The sequence below is a fragment of the Cydia fagiglandana genome, chromosome 7, assembly GCF_963556715.1.
Source record: "Cydia fagiglandana chromosome 7, ilCydFagi1.1, whole genome shotgun sequence".
Classification (NCBI taxonomy): Eukaryota; Metazoa; Arthropoda; class Insecta; order Lepidoptera; family Tortricidae; genus Cydia; species Cydia fagiglandana.
This window is the reverse complement of record NC_085938.1, coordinates 9,521,896-9,546,817: the sequence shown is the minus strand read 5'-3', so window position 1 is coordinate 9,546,817 and position 24,922 is coordinate 9,521,896. Positions and strand designations below refer to the sequence as shown.

Sequence of the window (24,922 nt, the reverse complement as noted above, 5' to 3'; positions counted from 1 at the left end):
GTCTATAGTCCTCGTGCTAGCCCAATGAGGGTTGGGGACTTCACATACTTCTTCTCGGATGTATGCAGGTTTCCTTACGATGTTTTCCTTCACCGAAAAGCTCGTTGTAAAAATCAAATGACATTTCATAAGTTCTGAAAAACTCATTGGTGCGAGCCATTATTTGAATCTGTGACCTCCGAATTGAAAGTCAGATCCACTCGGCCACCACCGCTACCACCACCTATGTAAGGTGGCGGTACTATAGTGCTCGACATGCTAATGCCTAATAGATGACACCCTGCTGTCACCTCTATTGACAATGACTTTGAAGTTTCAAGATGACATGCCTCGAGACCTACTGGGACCGAGCACCAGTCCCACCACCTTAAATAAATTTAATAATTCAAAATACAGTTTCTTAAAGTTAATAATAAGTATACCTAAATAATAGTTTGTAGGAGCACTCACTATAAATGCAAAACTGCTATCTAACGCTAGTTTGGGCATAAATTGAAACCCGCCATAATGAAGACGCATAAAGCTGCAGACGGACTAATCGCGGCCATCTTGCGGTTGCCATGGCAACAGACTGCCACCTACCCCCCCTCACCCCGATGCACTTCCTAGCAGTGGGGGTGCACTGATTAGCAGTTTCGGTGAAATTATTGTAGGACGGCGGTTATAGAAAAAGTTTAAAGTGTGTTTTAGAATGTGTTTTGTGAGTCCGGAGGATTCATTTGATACTTAGATTGTTTTTAAAGTTAAAATAGTGCAAAATGCTGCTAAAATTGTGAGTTTTAAACGTTAAATCTGAATTTCCACTCAAATTTGTTTATGGAGTGTACATATCACATACATATATACACAAGGCATAATAATCAAGCCATTATTTTATCCAAGTTTCAACTTCACTAGGTATTCAAAAACCACTTTACTGAAAATAACACCGCAATTTACATTTATTTACTTACCCGCGCCTTCTTAACGTAACGAGCATAAAAACGAGCAATATTCGAAAATGGCGCTAACTTAAATTTATTTTCAAATATGGCGGTCGGCTGGCAGGCGAAACTCGCCCGTCTGCCCTCCGAATTATACCAGCTCGGGCGAAATTTCCACAGCGCACTTTGTAATTGCAAATTTTGCCGATTCGCGCATGCGCTCTGCACCGATCAATACCAACTTTATTATTGTATTTTTTTACTCACTAAAATCACTTTGCGCGCCAAAACATGAAAGCGCATGTTCGAAAATCTGCAATTAAAAGTTTTCTTTCGCGAAGAAATTGGATGGGAGAATTTAATTTAATTTTCGAGCGCAGTATTAAAGGGGTGGTGGGTGGCACCCGCCGCTATTGGATAGTTACTCTAAACTATTACTAGGAACTTATATTAATGCATTATACTGCTTCCTCTATGCATAACTCGGAATTGCTTTGAAATAATAATTAAGTACCCGAAATATCTTCGAAATATTACGAACGGTTTTATTAATTTTTTACAGGGATCGTACGTAAGTCGTAATTTTCTGAGGATATTTTAAAAAATTCGTTACTTTTCGCAATGTTGGTGTCGTTAAATATTTTATTCCGAATTCACGAGGGAATCTCCTAATACTGGAACGCCTTCAATTGGTTCGTAAATATGTAAAAGTATAGGTACTTACTGTGGCAGCCAAAATAAGTTGTTGTTAGGTGCCTACCTATATACTTTAATTACTTTTGATAAAAAGCGTATTATAGACAGAAAATCAAGGAAAAATTAATATCAGAGATTTTAGTCCGAAAAAACATCGTAATAATTTTCAGCGACAAAACGTATTGGTGCAATAAATAATATGGAATTATATGTCTGTCTGAATGCAGAACTTAATAATAACTCTTAAAACTCTTAATTCTTTCAAGCATTTTGTTCAAAGTAAAAGAAAAGCAATTTTATCAAATTAAAAAAGCTGAAAAGCGGAAGAAAAACTTTTCGAAGTCGTCTTAACTCAAGGCTGCCAATATACAAGACTCAAAAAAGTACTTCACAACAATGGTCTATTGTGCCGGCTGTCTGGCACTCACACATGCACAGACCCTCCCTTATCTGAGCTTGTACTTGTACATGCATATGTTTTCGTACATTCTCAATTAACTAGCCAATATGCTGAAACGGCCAGACACTGAGTATCCAAAGACCTTTGAATCGGAAAACCTCGAAGGAACAAGCTATTACACTTTTATATCAGACGCAATTTTCAAGGAGAGGAATTTGCTTTGCAATTTGCTGGGAGAGATTGGCAATTTTTGAGCGGCACTCGTTCGGAAAGTAAGATTTTTCTTTTTAATTAATGGCGGTTAATCACGTGAGCGTCACGTGGCCGGTGCACATTAGGGAACGCGGATGTGGTTACATCGCTAATGTGATTGCATTAACAAAGAAATTAGTGGTCATTGGAGATTAATCTGCTTATAAAACATGTGTTTAAACTAATTAAAGCAAAAACAACAGCAAAACTGTAATAAAGTCACTAATTACCACTCGAACAATGCTATCATTACTTTTTGTACCTAGTATCATAATGTTCAGCATAATTTCATTCAATGTTCCTTAAAAATGCATGTAAAAGTCATAAAGCGGCGTGGAATGCAGCGTTTACTAATGGAAATTCCTACTAGTGTGTGCCGTGGAAATGTCAAACGAGACCTTTGGAATAGCACAAATTGTGGAATTTATCGAGCGTGACTATACCATGGTCACGTCCGTCATATTTAATTTTATGTAAAATATGGATTTACGCGCAACCTATTAAGTGGATTATACATAGGTACCTATGTATGTTGTATATCTATTTGGCCTGATGAAAAGTGGCGCGATTGCTGATTACGATAATTTGATTGCTGACATTGTAAATTTAGCCTTTTATTGGTAGCAAAATGACGGACCATAATTATGGTGAGATTAAATCAAACATACTTTTTACCTTTAATCTTACATGCACTGTTTTACATCAAGCACATTGAGTTTACAATGAAAAGCGTATGTTACAAAGAGAAAAGGCGATCGTTACAAATACAAAATACGTTTGAAAGAAAAAATAGACCAGATAGAAATTCGCTAGATTAAGCATCACCATCTAATAAATTCCTCTTCGTCGATGAGAAAACGACTTAACATCCTTAAAAAGGTTAAGCTCGTAATTATGCAATCAGTGGAGGTCTCCTCAAATCAGACAAGTGCCCTCGGACGAGCTGCAGGGTGCAACAAGTGAATCCAAGTGTCGCCCGCTAATAGACGATTAAAGCCTACCCGACAGATAAGCGGTTTATTTCCTGCCGTGATCGTGAAGGCTTCCTTTATCGGTCTTCTTCTTGTTATTTTATTTGCCTTTTCCGTCCGTGCAGTGGGAGTTTTGAATATTCTTGATGACGGGACATAATAGTAAATGTGCTAATGCTCGACATGCTAATGCCCAATAGATGACAACTTGCTGTCACCTCTATTGACAATGACTTAAGTTTCAAGATAACATGTACTGGGACCGCGTCGAGAACCTGTTCGATGTGTTAGGGGGTAGTTTAATGGCTCCTCTACACGATGGGCCGACGCCGGCCACTCCAAGGGACGCAGCCATGCGATTGAGGGAGCAAGTGATATTGCTATCTCATACTACCGCATGGCTGCGTCCCTTGGAGCGGCCGGCGTTGGTCCATCGTGTAGAGGAGCCACGAAGTATGAAAACAGCGCATCGGCATAACCTTATTCAATAATTATAGTGTTAAGTAGACATAAACGCGTTACTGGCGTTAGCTATGAATCTTTTGTCTTTATCTGTCATTTTGACTTATGTATTTGTAAGAAAGGGGTAAAACATAATTTAACTAAATCAGACCCGTAAAGTTTTATGAATCAGTGAGTTATTTATTCTAGATCATACGAGTACTCAATTTTCACCTAAATTATTTTGCAATCTAGAGCAAAGTTTAATACTTTGCTCTAGATTTTATATCTTTGTATGATATTTTATACATCGACAGTAGTTGTTACCCTTAAAATTGACCAAAACAGTGAAATATCTTAAACAGACGCAAGCGCAAATTCACCGTCACTCGTATGCACAAAGCTGGCAGCTGTCATAGGCAATGTATCGAAATTGGCAGATGCCTATCGCTGAGGTGAGCCTCAAACGCTGTCGTGTTAAAAATAATCCGCCTCCAGAGCAGAGCAACAAGTGCGGTCGCACGTCAGCCGCACTACACCAGACGATAACAAACAGCGGGCTCTTTGTCTACATACTTACCATATAACTTAAAAAAATAACAACGGGTTGCACTCCGGGAGTGCCGGCAGAAGTGAAAACTCAATGACAGTCTTACGTCTTACGGTCACGTGACACCTGTTGCGAGTTTAAAAAAAATCCCGATCACAAAAAGTGCACAGCGCGGCTAAAGAAGTTTTCACTTAAAAAAAAACTTTACTTTATTGTAGGTACGGTACACAAAGTCATTTGCAGGTGGTTAAATATGCAAGATTTTCCTAAATAAATACAGTTGACAATACGTACCTCGGCTAAGGAATTTACAATACAGGTTGCTCTAACTATCTCCTACACTAGGCTCAGCCTGTTTCGTACCTAGGTAATCCAGACTCAAATGAATTTCTATAATTGGTTCGAAAAGTCCTACAAATCCTTTGCTGTGTTTTAAAAAAAAGGTGAGCTACATATCTTTATTTACTACATCCAACAAATGCGTAATGGTAACATTCCATTTCTAACCGCAGCTGCACTACCGGTACTGAACGCGTCGCTGTTATTGTCAATTTCCATAGTAAAATGAACAGTAGTGCAACTGTCGTTGGAAATGGAATGTTACCATAACGCTCAAGTTTTGGCGCGCTCAGTCTGCGATCTCAAGGCATACGGTGAGTAAGGAATCGTAGGGACAGCATGGTTCATGATCTTCCGCTGTGAAATATCATCTTTGTTAGACAGTGAGAATTCTGTACACGGTACTATTTTCTATTCTGTGCCGCCGGTCGGTATCGCGGCCGCACGTTCTGCGCTAACACGGACGCTGTGAATTTTCACACGAATCTCTTTGACAACCGCTCTGTTTGCGCCTGCTGTGAAAAAAATACACGCACCATTGGTTTTTTAGCATGCCTGTACATACTACAGGAACGTGATATACCAGCTTTTGAATATTTTGAATTTATTTAATTTTAATTTTACGTGTGTGCATACTAACCTATGTACTTATGTCTAATAGGTACTAAATAAAACAAAAGGTACTCTGCGTAGGCGGAGTGTTCGAAATTACAATAAAAATGGAAATAGGAATCCTGGGAAAGCTTTTAAAATTATCTATAAGTACCGGTAGGTAGGTACAACGAGTATAGTTAAACTTTGCAAAAAGATTAAATTTGTTCTAATCTTTGTTCTCTGTTATACATTAAAAACAATAAAATACATGAAGAGATACGCGAACTGTAGAATCCATTAACTTACCTGCTACGAGTATCAAGACTCGGATTATATTCAATTACTTTCTTCTGCATAAAATAACGGGAGTCTTAAAATACACGGAAGAGTTGTAAAAGAGCACATAAAAATATCTCGCAGAAAACTAATACAGTGTTGTAGGAAAATGTGTAACTGCATTTATTTCGCTAACAAAATGATACGGGACATTAAACCTGTATTTGCACCACAATGATAGTGATAGCAAACAAACGTACGCCAGATATGGGAAGCGGTCACTATAGACTACGAACTCTCACAATTCTAGAGGTGTCACAATGCGAGCAAGCTCATGAATAAATTGAACTGTTGAAGACTAACATATCCGTGCACATAATATAGTACTTTGTTTAACAAAATAAAGAGGGCCTATTGTTGAAATATGTTCAGACAATGGATATAAAATGAAAAACATCCTAGTCCTAGTATACAATGCATAAACATGGGCACATAAAATGGTTATGCCTACAATGTACTTAGGCCGACATGAATTATGCATGGCAATGTCAATTTCAAGAAACTTTTACGACACCATTTACATATTATCTACTTACTGTGTTACGAAAAAGTTATTTAATGTCCTGTGACTTGTGCCATTATTTTGTACTTTGAAAACTATTTAAATTTAAATTACTGTGCGAGGTTTTTTAAGTGGCTTAATGATCATAAAATTCATAAACTCTAGTAAACTCAGAGCCATATGATGTGATCCAGTAGTGACCAATTTCTAATTTAAATGGAATTAATAAGAATATCATTGAATATACCACCTAGAGGCGCACAGTGGAAAAGGAGGCGGCATCAGTTGGCCTCGGCTGGGCGAAGCTGGAGGAGGCCGCACTAGACCGCGAAGAATGGAAATCCCTTCTTAGAGCCCTATGTCCCTGAAGAGGGATAACAGGATATCATCACCATTGAATATAAGGTGGCTGTTGCGAGTTGAAAACCAGTACCCATTCAATTCAACTCAGCCTGGAAAAGCTCCTTATCACTGGCCGCATGGCAAGAAAGCGTAGGGGTGGACGTATGGCCACACGTTGGATGGACAGAATAACATCAGAAACAAACGCCACATTGCAGACTAGCATGCACTGGGCCCAAGACAGAGCGGGTTGGAGAGCACTGGTGAAAAGTGTCCACATTCGTCACGTCCCTCAGCCATGAGGATACGACTAGGAAGAGAACCTACTCAATGCTCATACAGATCACTGTGTTACGTTCTTTCCTGTAGACATACACAAGAGTTAAGGGCTATAAAGGTTAATTTTCTTATTTAACCCTTACCCACGTAAAAAGGTCCTCCTTTTATTTACAGAACTATGATAAAATCATTACTTACTTACATGCCCACAAGCTGTTAACTATTGTGGGCATGTAAGTAATGATTTTATCATAGTTCTGTACACGGGGATTTACTAAAAGCCCAAAAATTTAGTTTCTGTTAGGACGTTGTTTCGGTCCATCGAATACCCGGATTTGATTCCCTGCTCAGCTATAGATGATTGTTGACTTTTCCTTTTAATCGTGCTCTATAAAGGTAACCTTGTTAATGATAATACCCCTTTTTGAGTTAGGCAGCGCTGGCAGGTTAATTCTCCTGCCAAGTATGTACATTCCATATTGTAAATATATAAAACCCGTGACCTGAAGGATCTGTTGCGAAATTTCAGCACAATTTGGCAACATAAATATTGGAAGAGCAATAAAACGGTTGGAGGATTTTATGCCAGGCGCAAGGAAGTAATCCTCCCATAAAACAGATTTCAGAGCGGCGGGTAATCCGAGATATATTAAAAGTCGACTGCTAAGCCTCTTAAGCGTACGTACCTAATTTGTGTTATGTGCTTTAATAGGGTTCCTATTAGCGACGTATTAGGTTAGGTACAAACTTGTAGATTTATAAAGCCTATTGAAGTGAGATTCTATTTGCCAAAAAAAAATACACTCACGTAAGGACGTGTGGCATTTAACCGCGGCGGATTTAGCCGCGGGGTGCATGTGCAATTGTGCATGGGGTCGTAAAACTCGAGACACATTTGGTTAGTTTGGTGGGTTACGCTTTGGTTTCCGAGGATAGCGGTGCCGTCATATAGCTGCCGTCTCCATATTTGTAAGGAGACGGCGCTGAAAAATGATCTTTAGGTCAATTTCACTAAGTTTGCGACTTATATACGGTGACCTAACAATTATCTCCTTAGTCGCCAGCAGTAGCTTACGGAATTGAAAATTTGAAACATTTGTTGTTGGCGAATGAGATATATGTAACGCCTTAAGTACGTATAAGTGCCAAATTCACCAATGCCATGATAATTCTCAACACAAAACATCGGACAAAGCATCCCTACACGTATTACGCGTTGTAACTTTTTCCGGGTGAACGGAAAATTTAATTTTCTTTCGAAATTGTATCCCGGAGCACGTCGATCAATAAATCGAGTTAGCTCATAGAACTCCTATAAATACCTATTTGCCGGCGCTCTGAGATAATGTTAATGCGATCTATGGAAAATTTTTATGATGTTGTATTTCTTCTCCAACTATAAAATATGAGGGGTACAAGTAAAAGAGTGTTTTTGCTATGTTATGTTATGACATACACGCATTGCTAAGTACTAATTCTGATGTCATTAGTCTTGTATTTTAAAGTCCCTATATATTTCACTTCGTAGAATTCTTGCTATTATGATTAGAAAACTAATTCTGATGTCAATAGTCTCGTATTTTAAAGTCCCTATTTCACTTCGTAGAATTCTTGCTATTATGATTAGAAAAATAATTCTGATGTCAATAGTCTTGTATTTTAAAGGCCCTATTTCACTTCGTAGAATTCTTGCTATTATGATTAGAAAAGTACCTACCCCGCAATGTCATTATCAATAGCAAACAATTTCAATATTCTCGTAAATCAGAGCTATCTAAACAAACAGGGCCGATAAATTCGCCTTGAACCGACAATTATCGATTCCTCACTAAATCACTTAAAGATATTTTAATTAAACATCCTCAATATATCAGCGCGATAGCGGGGGTGGCGAAATTAATTTAAACTTGATAATATATCACGAGCCAATAACAGAATTATATAGCGATTTGCATTCCTTCACCGCGTTTTGAATAGCGGTACGAGCACTCAAAATCAAAAGTTGACTAACAGTTTTAGCAGCTAAATATGTGGCCGACGAGTCGTTTCCGTACAAAATTTCTGAAATAAATGAATGCACGTCCTTTATTAATAATATATGTATCTTGTATTTGCAAAAACGGCTGCCTACTATTTTAGTAGATGTGCCTATTAGCCTATGCTACATACTCGTATACTTACCTAATTAGAGATTCTAAAATTGCTTGATAGCAAAAACATTCATTTGATTCTGGGGCCTAATGAAAAGCATATAGGAATAGTAAGTGCGAATAAATATTAGGTAAGTTTAGTAAAACCATAATTTATAAGTATGTACTTCAGGTACCAAAATAATACCAGTTACTATTAACATTCCAATAGGTAGATATCCATCAAATCGCCTACGTAATCCGAATGTACTAAAACAATCGATAGTTCATGACGATATTCAGTATGCATTTCGGACCGTAGCCGGCTATCTGCGGGCCTAATGCGTTTCCTAGGCCTAGATATTTCAGACAGACTCGCTAGATTGCCCTCCACCAGGGGGTCGTCTACCCCACTGCCTCCCCATAGCGCTTAATTTCCGCATAGCACCATTAATTGTAAGACGATATTTGGCAGGTTTGGTCGTATATGGGCTGCGTTGCATGCACGTGATTAAAGCTTCAGATTTAATGAGGCTGTTAAATATCTTTATGGATGAAAATTTTAAATAAGTACTTAAAAGAGTGTACGTATTTCAGTCATATAAATAAGTAAAATAGGGTACATGGGATTCAGGAAAAATTATAGACATCTGCTTTCCTTTCGCATTAAAATAAGTTTAGAGTTAGATCAAGAACAGTCTGCAGCGATTTTGATAGTCCACACAATGCAAGTGTTATTTTAAACGTCAACCTTCTATGAAATTATGTCGTATAAATAACACTTGCACTGCGTGGACTACCAGCAATTAAGGTAGTTTTCTTGGTCTAACTCTACGTAGGTTTTTAAGTCCATAAACAAGGGACATGTGACATACCTACTCGAAGAGTGTGATGACAAGCATGGCACGTAGACGGATTGTGACGTTTGAGAATTGGATGGTAGCTTTGCCTATGAAGAATTATACCTTTTTCCTATTCAGTAGGTAGTATAGGTATAGGCCAGTTTCCACGAAATAAGCGGTAAAGGCTAGGAAGCAATCGGAATTGCATTCTGCAGTCTTCAACCAAGGAAATTGACCTGATTGAACAACTTCCTTGGTTTATTCGCTCCTCGCGCGTTTAGTCAACTTATTTGATTTAAAAATGTGCAGCAATTCAATCAAAACTTTAAACAGCTACCTGGTTCCTTATAAACAATATTTTTTTATTTACCGTCCAGTGAAACTTTCTTAAATCCTGGAACCCATGGACAATTTAATGAGACATGAGTTATACTGTGTTTTTGCTTGTTTTTTCTACACTGCCAGTGATGTTGTTTTAAACCGCCTAGTATATTTTTCCCCTGTCTAAAACAAGGTCTGGATTCGCGCGTGTAAGCTGTATATGATACCAAAAATCCTTTCCTGAAAATTATAATTCTCATGGTAAAGATCCAAATAGTTCCTATAGTTCCACAGCATGTACAGTCAGCAGCAGAAGTTGCTAAGCGGGCGAAGTGTTCAAAATGAGCTTGACGCGACTTTATTGTAAGAGAATAAGAGCGCGTCAAGGTAATTTTGAACACCTTGCCTGCATAGCAACTTCTGCTGCTGACTGTACTGTCGCATAGACCTACCATGCGACTACATGCTTATTCTATTTTTGTATACCAAGTAAGGCGGTATTTCTAATTCATAAACTTTAGCTACGTAGGCACAATCGTAGATAACCCGAGAACGCGGGCAAAACAGTGCATCGGCAGTCAGCCGCGCCGCGGCATGCAAGCCCCGAGTTGTTAATGGCAAGTTTGGCCCTTTTTGCGCCACAAAGCGGAACTTTTAATTACAACCATTGTGGAAAAACTCCGCGACAAGGAACTTTTTCTAATGAAACTTCGCGTCGCCGTTACTTGCGTAAGTTGTAAATTGTCTGCGTTCTCTAATAATCTTTATAGGATTACAGAAATAGTACCTAAAACGTAGTGCAGGCCTGCGGGTATGGTTTCGGAAAAAATACAGAAGTAATCAGTCAAATTAATTTACCGATCGAATTAGTTAAGTAGGTCTTGTAGAGTTTTTTTTTATATATTTCAACCGGTTTTAATGCATAGCATGTTAGTTTTTCAAAGAAAACTCATAAATTATTTAATTTCATGCAATATATAAATGTAAAACTTGTAATAATGTTATTAATTATTTCTTCAATCATAACAGTCGCTATGTGCCACGCCTGGCTTCGCTCGCAATATTTACTCAGAAAACTGAGACGCCGCCTTGCATAAATTGCAAAGCTTCACATAATTAAAAATCAACATTTACATTCAATTCGATCCCATTTAGTCATACATTGCCTTATCTTATGTTTTCTTTAGTTTACTTGAAAATTTACGCTAGCGAAAATATGTTTTTCTTTAATTACAATATCAAAGTAAATGACCATAGATATATCTGTTATCTAATGCTACGTTTTTTCTTCCCGCCTAAATGGTATCAAACCAAAAGTAATATAAACTTTAGGTGTTAATTGGGTACCTATATGTATAATAGTTAACCTAAAGTTAAAAAACACTTCTGAAGTAAATTTTAGTCATTCACATTCTAGGTACCATTTAGAGATAATAGAAATTAAGCTATAAACCGTTTGTAATATCAGTCGTATCCCTTACGATACTGATTATACTCACGATGTCCAAGTTATTGACCTATTTAGACTGTTTCTGTGATTTTCTACCCTTTTCTTTTTTTTCTACGGCGCGGTCAAGGCTGCATCCAGACAGCCACTCCGCGAGCGAGAGTGACTGTTACATTATTAATAACGAATAGAAAAGTAAACTGCACTCTACATTTGAATTGGAAATTTTAGCCCCACCGTTTCGTGGTTCACTTTGTGTTAATACATTTACCATAATATTAAATCGAGATTGTACGATAAGGCGGAGGAAATAAGAAAAGAACAAACATTACTTCCAAGCGATAAAATACAAAACTCCTAACTTAACAAATCTATTTGAAGCAAAAGAAACTAACAAAGCAATAAAAGCGAAATAATAGTTATGGAAATAGTCTTTCATTTTCCACGAAAGAAAACTCCGCGAAACTACCGACAATATGAATGAAACTATAATATTAGAAAAGTTTCGTCCGGGAAAATGAGAAAACGTTGTACGAACTCGTTCGTCTAATACACGTAGTTATAAACTTGTTCAATAAATATCGTGTGGTAGAAGACGGCTGTCTCGCTCGCGCGCCCTGAAACTGCCCTCATTTAATTGCATATTCAGTTGTATAATGTTGCCCACGGCCACATACCCGTCTACCGTCTGCCAGACGTAACGGCACATAGCTGCCACATTTCGTATTAATGCGGATGCACGGGCACACACTCAACTCCAATCTTGTCCTTGAAATTAAACTCGTTTGCCACTACAGACAGAAAAGAAAAAGTTTAAATCGTAAATTCAAAATAGGAACGTTTTGTTTTTAAAGGGTCGGTGCGTTCGGATACGCTCTACCACTGGGCGAGCGCATAGTGCCATCCCGCACCGATGCATCGAGCCGTCCGTCAGTTGCACAATCGATAACAGAACCGATCTATTTGCCTAATATGCGGGACAGACTTGTCAAAAGGAATCTGGAAGCAATTGAAGTATGACGTTCTGCTTTGCGCTCGTGTTCTGATATTCTCGAGTTTATATTTGAAGAAAGTAGTGTTATTTATTATGTTGAACGAGTAGTTTTGAAACAATGCTTTATATGTTATAAAGTGAATATACACACTGTATATGCCAAACTTAGCACTTAAATATAAGTTGGTAGTCTCTTTGATAAGTTGTTGCAAGACGTCCTAAATCTTCAGGTTCTTGAACGTTCCCCGACTCTAGTGTACCTAGTGCAAGGAAGTAGGTACACTTACGCGGCATATAATCTACCTAGTTCGTACATAACATAAGCGATTGTTATGATAATACTGCCTGCAATAGACGTAGGAGCGATGAAATATTGGCCTGTTTTGCATAAGTACCATCTCGTAGCGCTACGAGTTCCGTAGCCGGATCTCGCGGCAACTTAATTGCTCATTACCGGAAATGGTACAGAAAAGCAGAAAACAAACTTACTAAATGTCAAAGAATACTAAATTTGAAATTGAAATGATGTTTTTAAATTCAAATGTAATAGCTGCCGCGAGTTATTATCAGGGGTCGGAATAGACAGGCAAAGTAATCTGACTCTATAGTTCATAGCCAGTATGTTTCGTATGGCGTAAGAGTGAACTTTTAGAATAAATTGACTTTAAGAATAAATTGACTTATATCTAGAAGTATAGATATACATAGATGCACATTCTTAGACTCACAAGCACACTCGTCGCGAGGTTGAGATCTAGCGCCGCTTCATTTAGTTATTCTTGCACTATATGAAGAATACATTCTTCATATTATGGTGAGATACATTAAATAAATCTTTGCGTAGGTATGTATATGATCTTTTTCACTACACTTGAAGTAAACTACAATAGAATATTTCTTTTAAATTTTAGGTATCAACATGCGACAATATACTTGCACATACAAACAACTCTCAACAGGTTAATCGCATATATGACGAATTATTTACGCTCTTATTAAGCTAAAAAAATATAGCAAATAACGTAAATACCTGTACTTAGCGGCCATTTACATCGTCTGGTCGCGTGTCAGTTGCCTGTTTGCTAATTCTCTAGCAAAATTTGAATAATGCCTCAAATTTAATACTACTTAGCTGTTAGGGAACAGCGCTAGTTACATTATTTACCTTCCGTTATTCTTTATTTTTATGTTGACTTGTTTAGTACATAAATGTTTTATGCGTCGAATAGAAACGTTGTTAGACTTTGGGCCCGATTCGGATTTTGAAATAGACATCTATTAGATATCTTTTAGACATCACCAAGATACGATAACGATATGTTTAAGATCTAACCTATCAAATTTGACATTTGCGCGATTCTGGAGATACTCTTGAACGATTTCCACAGGATATGACTTAGAGATCCAATTCACATCATCGTAAAAGTGACATTGGTTGCCCGAATTGCGCTGCGAAAGAGAACTAGTTGATATCTAAACTATAACGTATCTGGAATGGATCTAGTACGTATCGTCTCTTGTGAATATCTTGAAGTTCGAATACGGCAGTTTATAGCACGCCATAGCGAGTAGTACATATGCTAGAATCATGAATTGCGTGAAAGTTGGCGTAGCACCATGACGCGGTAGCAAGTCATCTTGCGCACTGAAAAGCACTTCTTAGAGCAGCCGTTGATAAAAAAGTATGTGAAATATGCCATTAGAAAAAAAAAACTATTTTATTCCGTAAGTTTGTGCTTAGAAGCTTAGGTGAGACTTGAACTCAAGGCCTCTGGTGGATCTTTATCCACTTTTAAAATTTATTCTAAGCTTAGTAGCATCGTTAGCAGACATTTCTGCTTGTTAAAAATTAAAATTTGTGCTTTATCTCGATGTTTTGTTTAAGTCGAAGGTGTGAAAAGCTAAATAGTCGTTAATATATGAATACATAGTCATATAAAAATACCTAAATATAGGTAGGTTTACAGTCTGGTAGCATTTAATAAATATAGTGTAAAATAAACATATCTAATAAATAAAGCATAACGAATCATTTATTTACATACAATATATATGTCGCAGTAAGATAGATAAAGCCGTTATATAGTTATAACTCTAGGGATATAATTATATGACGTAACATAGTTATATGAAAGCGATTCATTACTATCTTACTAGGTATATAACTATAATACGGCTTTAGTTTAGTGATATAGTTATATTACTGGATTAAGTTTAGTGATATAGTTATATTACTGGATTAAGTTTAGTGAAATAATTGTAGGTAGGAGTGCAGCGGTGCGGCGGAGGTATAGTTATATCCCTAGGGATATAGTTATATGCCGTATAATACTTTTTAGCAATATTACGTAAAAGTACAGGTCGATTCACGAAAGTTGGCACGAGATTTCTACTGAGTGACAGCTATTTTCATTGAAATTCTGTCAAATCTCGCGCCAGTTTTCGTGAATCGATCGCAATGCCTCATAAACCCTTAAGAATAGCAGTATGAAAATATATATAATAGGGTAAACCCTCCAGTGAATGAACACCCCCCAGTGAATGAACAAAATCACGTTTTTTGTCTAAAATAAGAAATATAGCAATTTCTTCCACTTGTCTTATTTTTTTTCTTATTAACAACTCTATATCTTATGCAATGAGAACCCGTAATAAATTTATTTTCGACCAGTTAGGATGTGACTGGCGTTTGAAGTTTACGTGTTTCTGGATTTGAAGTTTTGTATGGAAACATTAGATCCCAGATAAGAACAGTGTACGTTTGGAGCAACATATGAAGTGCTTATTTCATCTTTACCAGTACAAAGTTTAGTTATTTGGTTAGATTAAGAGTTAAACCTTCTATTTATGTACACTTTGTCGGCGTATTATGCGATTAAGTCTTTATTTTTTATAGTTCCATTACTGGCTCATCAAATGTTCTGAAACCAGTAAATGAACAGTGTGTTCATTTACTGGTGTCGCGTAGATTTAATTTTTTTCCCAAATGTATATGTAAACGCAATTGTATTGAGCTTGTTTTTTGTGATTCTCCATAGAAAACGATTCTGATTCATTTAGCCAGTATTGGAACAAACCAAATTTCTATAGTCCATTTACTAGATTTGTCATGCCTATGTATGAACAATACAAAATTTGGCTTGTTCATTTATTGGATTTCTACTAATTCTATGTATGAACAGTGTAACCACGAACAATGCAGTGACAAGTTTCCTATTTTAAGCATTATTTGCTGAGCCTGACCCCTTTTCATCAAAATATGCACGTTGGTTCTTGTTTTAATGGTTGATTTTAGTTTTTCCTTTTAATATTTAACGGGTTTCTATGTTATTGGTGAATAACCATCATTTTAATACATTCTAATCGATTTGAAGTCAATATGGAGGGATAAAAAGGTATAAACGCTATCGTTATACCTATTAAATAGAGCCGGAAACGGTGTTTGTGATAAAAATGATTTTATTATGCTAATTAAAAAGAGTTAAATAATGTTCATTCACTGGGTTTTTCGGTGTTCATTCACTAGTTGTTATGTTCATTCATTAGGTTTTTGGGTAGTTTTTAGTAAATTCTGGTATAACTCAAAAACTATGAAAGTAATTAAAAATCGCAGAAATTACTTTCTTATTTATTAAATGAGGATTGATTAAATTGCAGTTAATTATTCCAATTATTAATGAATGCTGAGCAATGATTTTTCAAACTTGGATAATTGCTTAAGTGTTCATTCACTGGTGGTCTTACCCTAGTTATCTTACTAGGAATATGATTATAATACGGCATATAACGATATCCCTAGGGATATAACTAAACGTCCGCCTCACTGCCGCACTCCTAATACCTACAATTACTATCTTACTAGGAATATGATTATAATACGTAGTTACGTACTATACGGCATATAACTATATCCCTAGGGATATAACTATACCTCCGCCGCACCGCTGCACTCCTACTTACAATTATTTCACTAAACTTAATCCAGTAATATAACTATATCACTAAACTAAAGCCGTATTATAGTTATATACCTAGTAAGATAGTAATGAATCGCTTTCGTATAACTATGTTACGTCATATAATTATATCCCTAGGGTTATAACTATATAACGGCTATATCTATCTTACTGCGACATATATATAGTGGTACAACTAAACGAAGAGCTTTTTTTAAGCTTTATAAGGCCGTAAATAATTCGTCATATTTATAAAGTGGTACTTTATAAATAAAGTATAGTTTAAAATAAACATATTTAATTGCTCACATAACATTTTCACAAAATGTAAAAGTTACTTAGACAGACGCTTACCTGGTAGAGCGGGTGCATGCCTACTTATAGGCATAAAGCCTATATAAAAAGCGTTTGGATATTAAAAAACTTTACTCCTTCAAAATAAAAATTAAAGTGTAAAGAACTCCATAACAAATGTGTTTATACGCTACAAAAGACTTTAAGAAAACCTATTAAAGCTCTCACGGTAGCCGTCTAAAATTTGTAATTTGTTTATCAAGTGTGTTATACGTACGACTTGTAGCGTATCTATGGTGCGGGGGCGCGGGGCGCGGAGTCGCGGCGCGGCGCGCTCCGGCACATCGCCAGTCCTCAGTCACGTGCGACGCCGCTGCCACAACGCGCTTACGTAACATATCGATTCGACTGCACTATCGATCGTCACTCGCAAATCACTTACGGTTTGCCGCGCGAATTTGATCAACTTTTAAACTAAGTTTCCGAACGCGTGTGCTGTGATTGTAAATTTTTCTGTGACTTTAAAAGTTGGATTTGGAACGTCAGCTGTTGAAGGTTTGTTTTCTTTTTAATTTTATGGGAAAATGAAACCGGTTTGATGCTAAATCGCGTCTAGGCAAGTGTAAAGGTCAATACTCTGTGAGGCACGCGATGTTATCGATGGATGTAGAGCACTGCACATGCTGGCTGCAGACGACTGACGTGCGATGCATTTGGCGAGACAATAAACCTTGCCGAAGACGTTCGAAAATTTTATCTTCACTTCTTGAAGTGCAAACTTTAACCTTGTTTTTTTTTAACCCAAATTAAGTTCCGCAATCGTCCCCGTCTGCCCCAATTTCGGCCCGATCTGTCATTTTAGTAAAAAAAGCGAGCTGATTGGGTCGGGATATGTATTTAAGTAGGTATCTTAGGACATAAAAACAACTTAATGGAAAGTTTAAACCGCACACTTGCTAACTTACATAATTAACATACTGTATCTGTTTCTTGCCAAATTGCATACCTACTTAGAAAAATAGAGAAGCAGAAAACGAAACGAAGAGATCGCTTTTTAGCAATAAGACCGCATGTTGTTACCTAAACTGCAAAACGTAATTCAAGACCAAAAAAAGTAAGAAATGTTGCAATTTTTTTACTAGCGCGTCTTGTATTTATGTACAAATAAGTAAATAAAAGTACTTTTTTAAATAGTAGGAGTAAAATTACTATACTAATGAATAAATAATCTTAGCGTAATTATCAGGGATCGGAAATTCGGATGCTTTTATACCGAAACTTCGGCCTCAAGGACCTACACCGCGTTGTTGTTGAGTAGTATGGAGGCGGACTCAATTTAATTTTGCTAATAAATTTACCGGGATTTCCCGGAATATCTGCAATTAGGATACATATCACATACGAATTAAAGTATTTAAATAACATATTTCAGCTGTTTCTTTTTACAAAATTTGTGGTATGCGGTAATTTTTTTATTACACCCTGTTTGTAGTTAAAACTGTTTACCAATGTGTAGGTATGTTAACAAAATCGCTGAATATAGTCATAAACTAAATATTTTTACAGTTAACACTATTACGTGATGTTTTATACGATCCCGGAATCCCGGAACTTAAATAATTAAAACAATATTTTTAAGAAGCCGGCTCCATACTATCTGAGCTTTTTCCGGGAATTTGCTAAGTTTAGGTATAAAAGTATCCGAATTTCCGATCCCTGGTAATTATTTATCAAAATGAATTTACTATTTTACAAACAGATTATTGCAGTGGCAACATTTTCTTACCTTTTTTGGTCTTGAATTACGTTTCACAGAAGTATATTTTTAAATGCTTGTAACTAAAGAATCATCAATATCATCATCCCGTCCCGTCCTGGCCGGTTACCCATAAACTTCCGAGTTCCGAAATACATACGATACGGCTCTATTCGAACTGTGTCACTCAAAACGTCAATGTGACGTTTCTTCAAACAAAAATGTCACTTTTGACACTGACATATCTAATCCATTTCGTTTCTAGATCTCTTAGCTGACGTATCTTAAATTTCGAATAGGGCAGATAGTATAATAGAAAAGTATTGCCTACATAATGCATATAATATCCAATGCTTCAAAATTCCTGTAGGTACAATTACTTGGTACAATTAGCCTAACTTGCCTTCAACAAGAAGCAATGAACTCCCAGCACGATATCTCTACCTAAACGTGCTGGACGTGCAGTTGCAGACGTATTTTTGGTTAAATTTTCAATTTAACTGTTCTTGCCAACTCCGTGCAGAGTTAGCTTGTTCCGACTCTATTCTACCCCCTTCACCAAAAATTCAATATGATACCTTAGTTGAACCTTGTCGTAGCTACAAATATGGAGAGACTAATTATTAAAGTGGTCGAGAGTTAAATCCCAAAATGTTTAAAAAAAAATACTATTCCACTTCTGATTCATGTTTCTTTCCCATTCCTTATCGCCAAAGTATACAAAGATACGACTACGACCACAGATAATGCTTATCTGACGTCCTCGTTTTTGAATCGATTTGTTTTTATTTTTTAAAACGATAACGCTCTCTGAGCGTTGGCCTTCGTCGGTTGCTATAGGACTTGCTATGAGTAGTTATTACCGGGGCCTTGACTATACTAAATTTACTCAGCAATGAGGAAACCTTTTTAAAAACAGTCTAAGTTTAGATAGGTAGGTATTTCCTGGTTTATATCATTAAGAATAACTTATCGTAATTGTTGTTTGATTTAAGTACTCATTACATCTTTAAGGTTTTTAAAATTAGGAAGATAGGGATATATATTTGATGGGGATATATACTGCATATTCAAATGATATACAAAGAATTGCGTATCATTTGAATATGCAGTATATATTCAAATTATACGCAATTCTGTAGCAACTACGCCAAGTGTGCACATGAAGTCAGTCTGCTCTGCCCGATGTAATTTTGTGGCTAAAAATCATAGAAGCAATCTCATCATAAAAGAAATTTTGATGAGATTGCTTACATGATTTCTATATTCCTCGTTAACTCTTACTTTACAGATGGAATAGTCTGTGCGGAAAGAGAACAATCGTAGAATGTATTTGATTCCATAAATTTCTCGACTCTTCTCTTTCCGCACAGACTACCTCAAAAACTTTGAACATCCTTAAACTGTCAAACATTCCAAATTTAAAATAGAAACCGTATAGGGCATTAGTCTCGCTTATCGGCTGCCAGTGCCGGCCGGCGTGCGTACAAAAATTTAGGTCAGCCAGTTTCATTCAGTGGCCGATTGCGTTGGCTTGATAGTAGTGTAAATAAAAACACGTGGCGATGCGGTCGTGCCACGCTATTTAGTTTCGCTAGTATTTGAAAACAATACAGCTCAAAGTTAACAAAATGACCACCACATCTATTTTCCATTCCATTCCATCCAAGATCATTGGAGCAAAGCTTAATTATACAAGTTCCAAATAAATCACACATTTATCTTGGAAACTAGTGGCTTTCTTTGACTTCATCGTTGGTCCCAAATTGATTGTTTTTTTTTCGAAGCATCCTAGCCTGAATAAACGGACCACACATCGGTCGATCAACAAAATTAAGTATTTACGTATACCTACTTTTTCTTTTCGTCGAGAAGAACTCGAGTTAAAGAAACTCTTAGACTTCATACTCAAAGGACAAATTAAACTGATAGGCTCATTTAATAAGGCTTTTTAAAGCTTAGTGAAAAGTCCCCTGTGTCCCCGGACGACATTAAAACGACGTCACAAAACGCCAAAATATGATGCTTTCAAACGATGTAATTGGATTTTTTTAAACGTTTACGCCCAAGGCCATTGTCGTTTCCGACGTACGCTGTAACAAAAGTTGTCAAAATACTCCTAAATTATGTTAGGTTAACCTCGTAAAACCTTAACGAGATTTAGGCCCTGCCTACCTCGAGTTTCGATTTCGTGCCGTCTCAGTCTTCCCCACCTCCTTTGGATTCACTCTCTCGCCTTAGCGGCTACATGAATACGGTCATTCTATGCAGTTAGATAGAGAAGGATTGGAGTATCTTGCCTTTCATTCGAACCCATAAAGTAAAGCTTATGGTTATATGGATTAATTTCGCAAAACGTCACAATATCATCCTGTTGTAAAACATTTATTTGCCAAGTCAGCATTCTAGATGGATTTGATTCAGATTTTAATGTGGAACCTACCTATGTATTTTATCAAGGCTTAATAGTCCAAAACAAGATTTATTCGATTGTATTCCGACAATGCATTACCAAATTTTCGACGAAAGCCAATTTACTGGCTAATCGAATTGTGCTTTTATTAAGAACTAAAGCGCTTAAGTTAAAAGCTATAACGAAACAAATTGCTCTTTCGCCCACTAACTTTATAGCCCCAGACAACGTCGCAATACTGTTGTTTTATTTTAAAAAGCAGTTTAAAGTCCGCCGTCAAAAGTTATTGGCAGTATCGGCGAGCCATGAATCCACGTCGGAATTTTTAATGTAAGCCCCCTGTAAACCCGTCTGTTGCAAAAAGCGAAAATCAATATGGCCACCGAGTCCCGTAATTGGAAAATGTACGATGAAAGCTATAAATTTTCACTTTCCGTGAATTCCGTGCATGCCTTTTCCTCTTTGCATTTACGAGTAAATACAGCTATTTTGTTTAACGCGATTTATAATGTCATTTGTCATCGTTTAGGTAATTTTGTTTTACTTTATTGCATATGATTATTAAATCGCCATTTAGAATCGTGTTTACGCGTAAACGTAAATGAATATAGGTAGAGTTAGACCAAAAGTCTGCAACGATTTTGATAGCACATGCAGTGCAAGTATTATTATACGTCATAATTTCATAGAAGTTTGACGTTTAAAATAGCTCTTGCACTGCGTATGCTACCGTGTGCTTTTGGTCTAATATACGGTTTATATTTCTATTGCCTCTAACTCTAAACAATATAAAACAGCAGTGATTTTTTTTGTGACAATTTAATGTTATCATAAGTATGATTACTAAAACCATCATAAGATATTACGTACAATATATTTTATAGTAATGGTAGTTTATTTTTATCCTCGACACCAGCGAAAACTAATTGCTGTATTCGAACTTCAAGATATTCACAATAGACGACACGTACTAGTTCCATTCTAGATACGTTATAGTTTAGATATCAACCAGTTCTCTTTTGCAGCGCAATTCGGGCAACCAATGTCACTTTTACGTTAGATAGAGTAAGATATCTATTAGATGTGAATTGGATCTCTAACTTAGTCATATCCTGTGGAAATCGTTCAAGAGTATCTCCAGAATCGCCCAAATGCCAAATTTGACAGGTTAGATCTTAGACATATCGTTATCGTATCTTGGTGATGTCTAAAAGATATAGATATCTATTTCAAAATCCGAATCGGGCCCTACGTTACTCATTGGACAATCGCACACTATAATTCAATTCACTAAGTACCTAGCCACATAATGCTGTCACGTAGTCATCTAGTTTTGCCTAATTGACACAACGAGCTCACATCAACTCGAATTAACTCCATATACTGCGGTTCAAAACTTGTTTTTAACACTAAACTCGTTTTAAAGTTGCAAAAAACGTAAACCACGTTAAAATGCTCAAATAAAAGCTATTTTAAACATGTGAACATTATCTCATTATAGCAGAGAAGTTTCCGCAAAAGAGAAAAAAAATGTTAGTTTATCATTCGACCAATGAAGATAAGTAAAACTAGAGCCGGGCCACGCGAACTCTGCATGCAATTTACAATGACAAAGTATGGCAATGTCAACATTATGAAAAAATTACGCATTTTTTGTTCTATTCAAGCCGGCGTGAAGACTCTATCACATTGTTTTTATAACTTTAAAAAACTATGTAGGTACTTATTCGTAAAATCACTAATCTTCAAGCACACATTTCTCTTTTGCGTTATTAAATATAAATAACCAGATTAAGATATATCTTCCGCTGTCCAAAAAGCTCTTAAGAAGAAAACTTATAGTACCTACATAACTCTTTCTATGCAACTCCATAATTATGACAAATGGCTGCTTTACATTCTAAAAGGGAGTAATAAATCACGAAAAAGAAGTCATTTCTGACGGCATTCATCGCTCAAATAGTCTGACACACATAAGGGCATGGGTACAAGTAGGTCGAAGTTCCCGTACTTTCACCGCTTTCTAACGCGCGAGTTGAAGTTTTAAGCAGGACAATATTTGTTTAATTCATGTGAGGAAACTTAAACGTACTTATATACGGAAATTATTTTTAGGGTGCTTTTTTATGTCTAGTAGTGGGAAATTTACACATAAAAAAATGTATAATACCACTTGCCAACTGCTACATATGTGTAATGCAGACCGTTCTATTTCTATGACACAACATTGGTTCTAATGTGTGTTCTCTTTGTGCATAAGTCACTAAATTTGCGAAAAACAGTTCCTGATGTGCAGATATATATTTACAATCGCGAACTTAATACGAGTATATAGTCGTGATAATTCACAGTCGCAATATTTTCATTCTAATACCTACACGTTAGCTATAAAAAATGTTATCAAATAGTTTCAAAAGAAACGAAAACAGTTATCTTACTGTGTATTGTTGAACCAGACCTTTAGCATAGGTACTAGTAATTCCCGGGAAATATGTTTAGGCAACGCCGCTCATTATATGTTTCCCTTTCCACGACTAAGCTTTCCCGTTTAAATCGCCGTTCGCGAAAAGGACGGCTAGTTCTCAAGAGCTTAATTAGCCAGCATTTGTTTCTGCGTGAGATAAACCCAGCGTGAAATAGTAAACAAATGCAATTCGCACGTGGTGTAAATGTGAATGGAATGGATAATGCGGAGGCGGCTGCCGCGCCGTCTGCGGGCGACAACCGTCACACGCCCCTGTCACCGCGAGGGCACCGATGGAGCGTTTATTCATGAAACGTGTCTATTACAAACATAGACTAGGAATCCTCTAGACCACCGGTCGGCAACCTGCGGCCCGCGGGCCGCATGCGGCTCGTGAACCTGTCACTTGCGGCCCGAGTGCCGCCTTGGCTATTTTGTATGTAATAGTGACAAACGACAATGTCTCATATTTAAAGTCGTAAATATTAACAAAGTACGGCCCGCGTCACCTCCGTTAACTACTATGTGGCCCTTGGCTACTAAGAGGTTGCCGACCGCTGCTCTAGACGGAGTTTAGAGCAATTATTTCATGAAACCGATGCTGCGAAAAATACGGGGGTGCGGGGGACGAGGTGAGCGAGGTCCCGTGCCGTGATTGATCAGTTCAAAGACACGGACGTCACACAAAGACACTTTCGACTCGAAAATGGAGTAAAACTACCGTATTTGTGACAGAGGGGGTAGAGCTACTATGCTCAGTCTGGAGGATGTCTTGTCTGTGATTACAAACAAGCGTTTAGAATTCTGCTGTTTGATGGGAAAGGGAAACCGAAGCCTGTAATTACATTTCCGTTACCCACAGATACTAAAGTGAGGTGTAAAGCATAGCGTCTGGGGCGCAATGATGTTTTTTAAGAATCATCAGCCCTAAGTAAAACGTACTGAACTAAATGTAAATAGCCACTATTGAATTTGTAGTGTTTAAATCTTATTATATAGATATTGTGTTTGGCAATTAAAAAAAATTAAGGCTTCTTCGGCATTACAGAGTAACTACGTTCGTCGGCGTCGTATGGTAGAGTAAAACGGACTTAATACAAAAGGCGTCTTGATCGGCGGCTTATTCGTTGCACAAAAGACGTATGAAAGGAAAATGTTGTTAATGAAATTGGTGAAACTTGGCATAGTATACGAGAAGTCGTAGTAATCGTTACAGTAATAAACATGTTAAAATGCTACTCAAATGCAAACCAAGAGAAACAAACCAATATTACGAAGTAGAGTGGGGCAAATAGAATAGAATAGAATAGAAAAATATTTATTCAGGCAACACATCATTCCATTACAAAATGCACAATAGGAAATAATAACATAAAATGTGAAACAAGAAGTATACAAAACACAAAGAGACATATTAAAGATAAAGATTGTTATTCCTCGCCACATCTGCCCCAGTCCGTTCCAAAAACCGCATTAACGATATCGAGCCAAATCGAACGTTCACCTCCATGTTTACAAACAGTTCATTCACTGCCTCATATTGCCTCGGGTGAGATATCTCTGCACATATCACAGCCACCTATCATTCAACAGAATGTCCCTGTGTTATTTGTCATCGTCATTAGCCTCATGGCTTTATGTAGGTACCTACCCTACCGGCGAAAAACTCTAGCCTCCTAAG

The 24,922-nt window shown here is 37.0% G+C and overlaps 1 protein-coding gene across 3 annotated transcripts in view; it reads left to right on the top strand.

Moving 5' to 3' along the window:
• Positions 1-24,922, top strand: part of LOC134665821 (methylcytosine dioxygenase TET-like) — a 138,734-nt gene that overhangs the window by 75,374 nt on the left and 38,438 nt on the right. The window contains exon 1 of one of the 3 annotated variants that reach the window (XM_063522812.1): positions 16,947-17,163. The exons of the other annotated variants lie outside the window; for them this stretch is intronic. The gene's annotated coding sequence lies outside the window, so the exon portion shown is untranslated. Of the gene's footprint in view, positions 1-16,946; positions 17,164-24,922 lie in introns of those variants that run through there. 3 annotated transcript variants of the gene reach the window in all.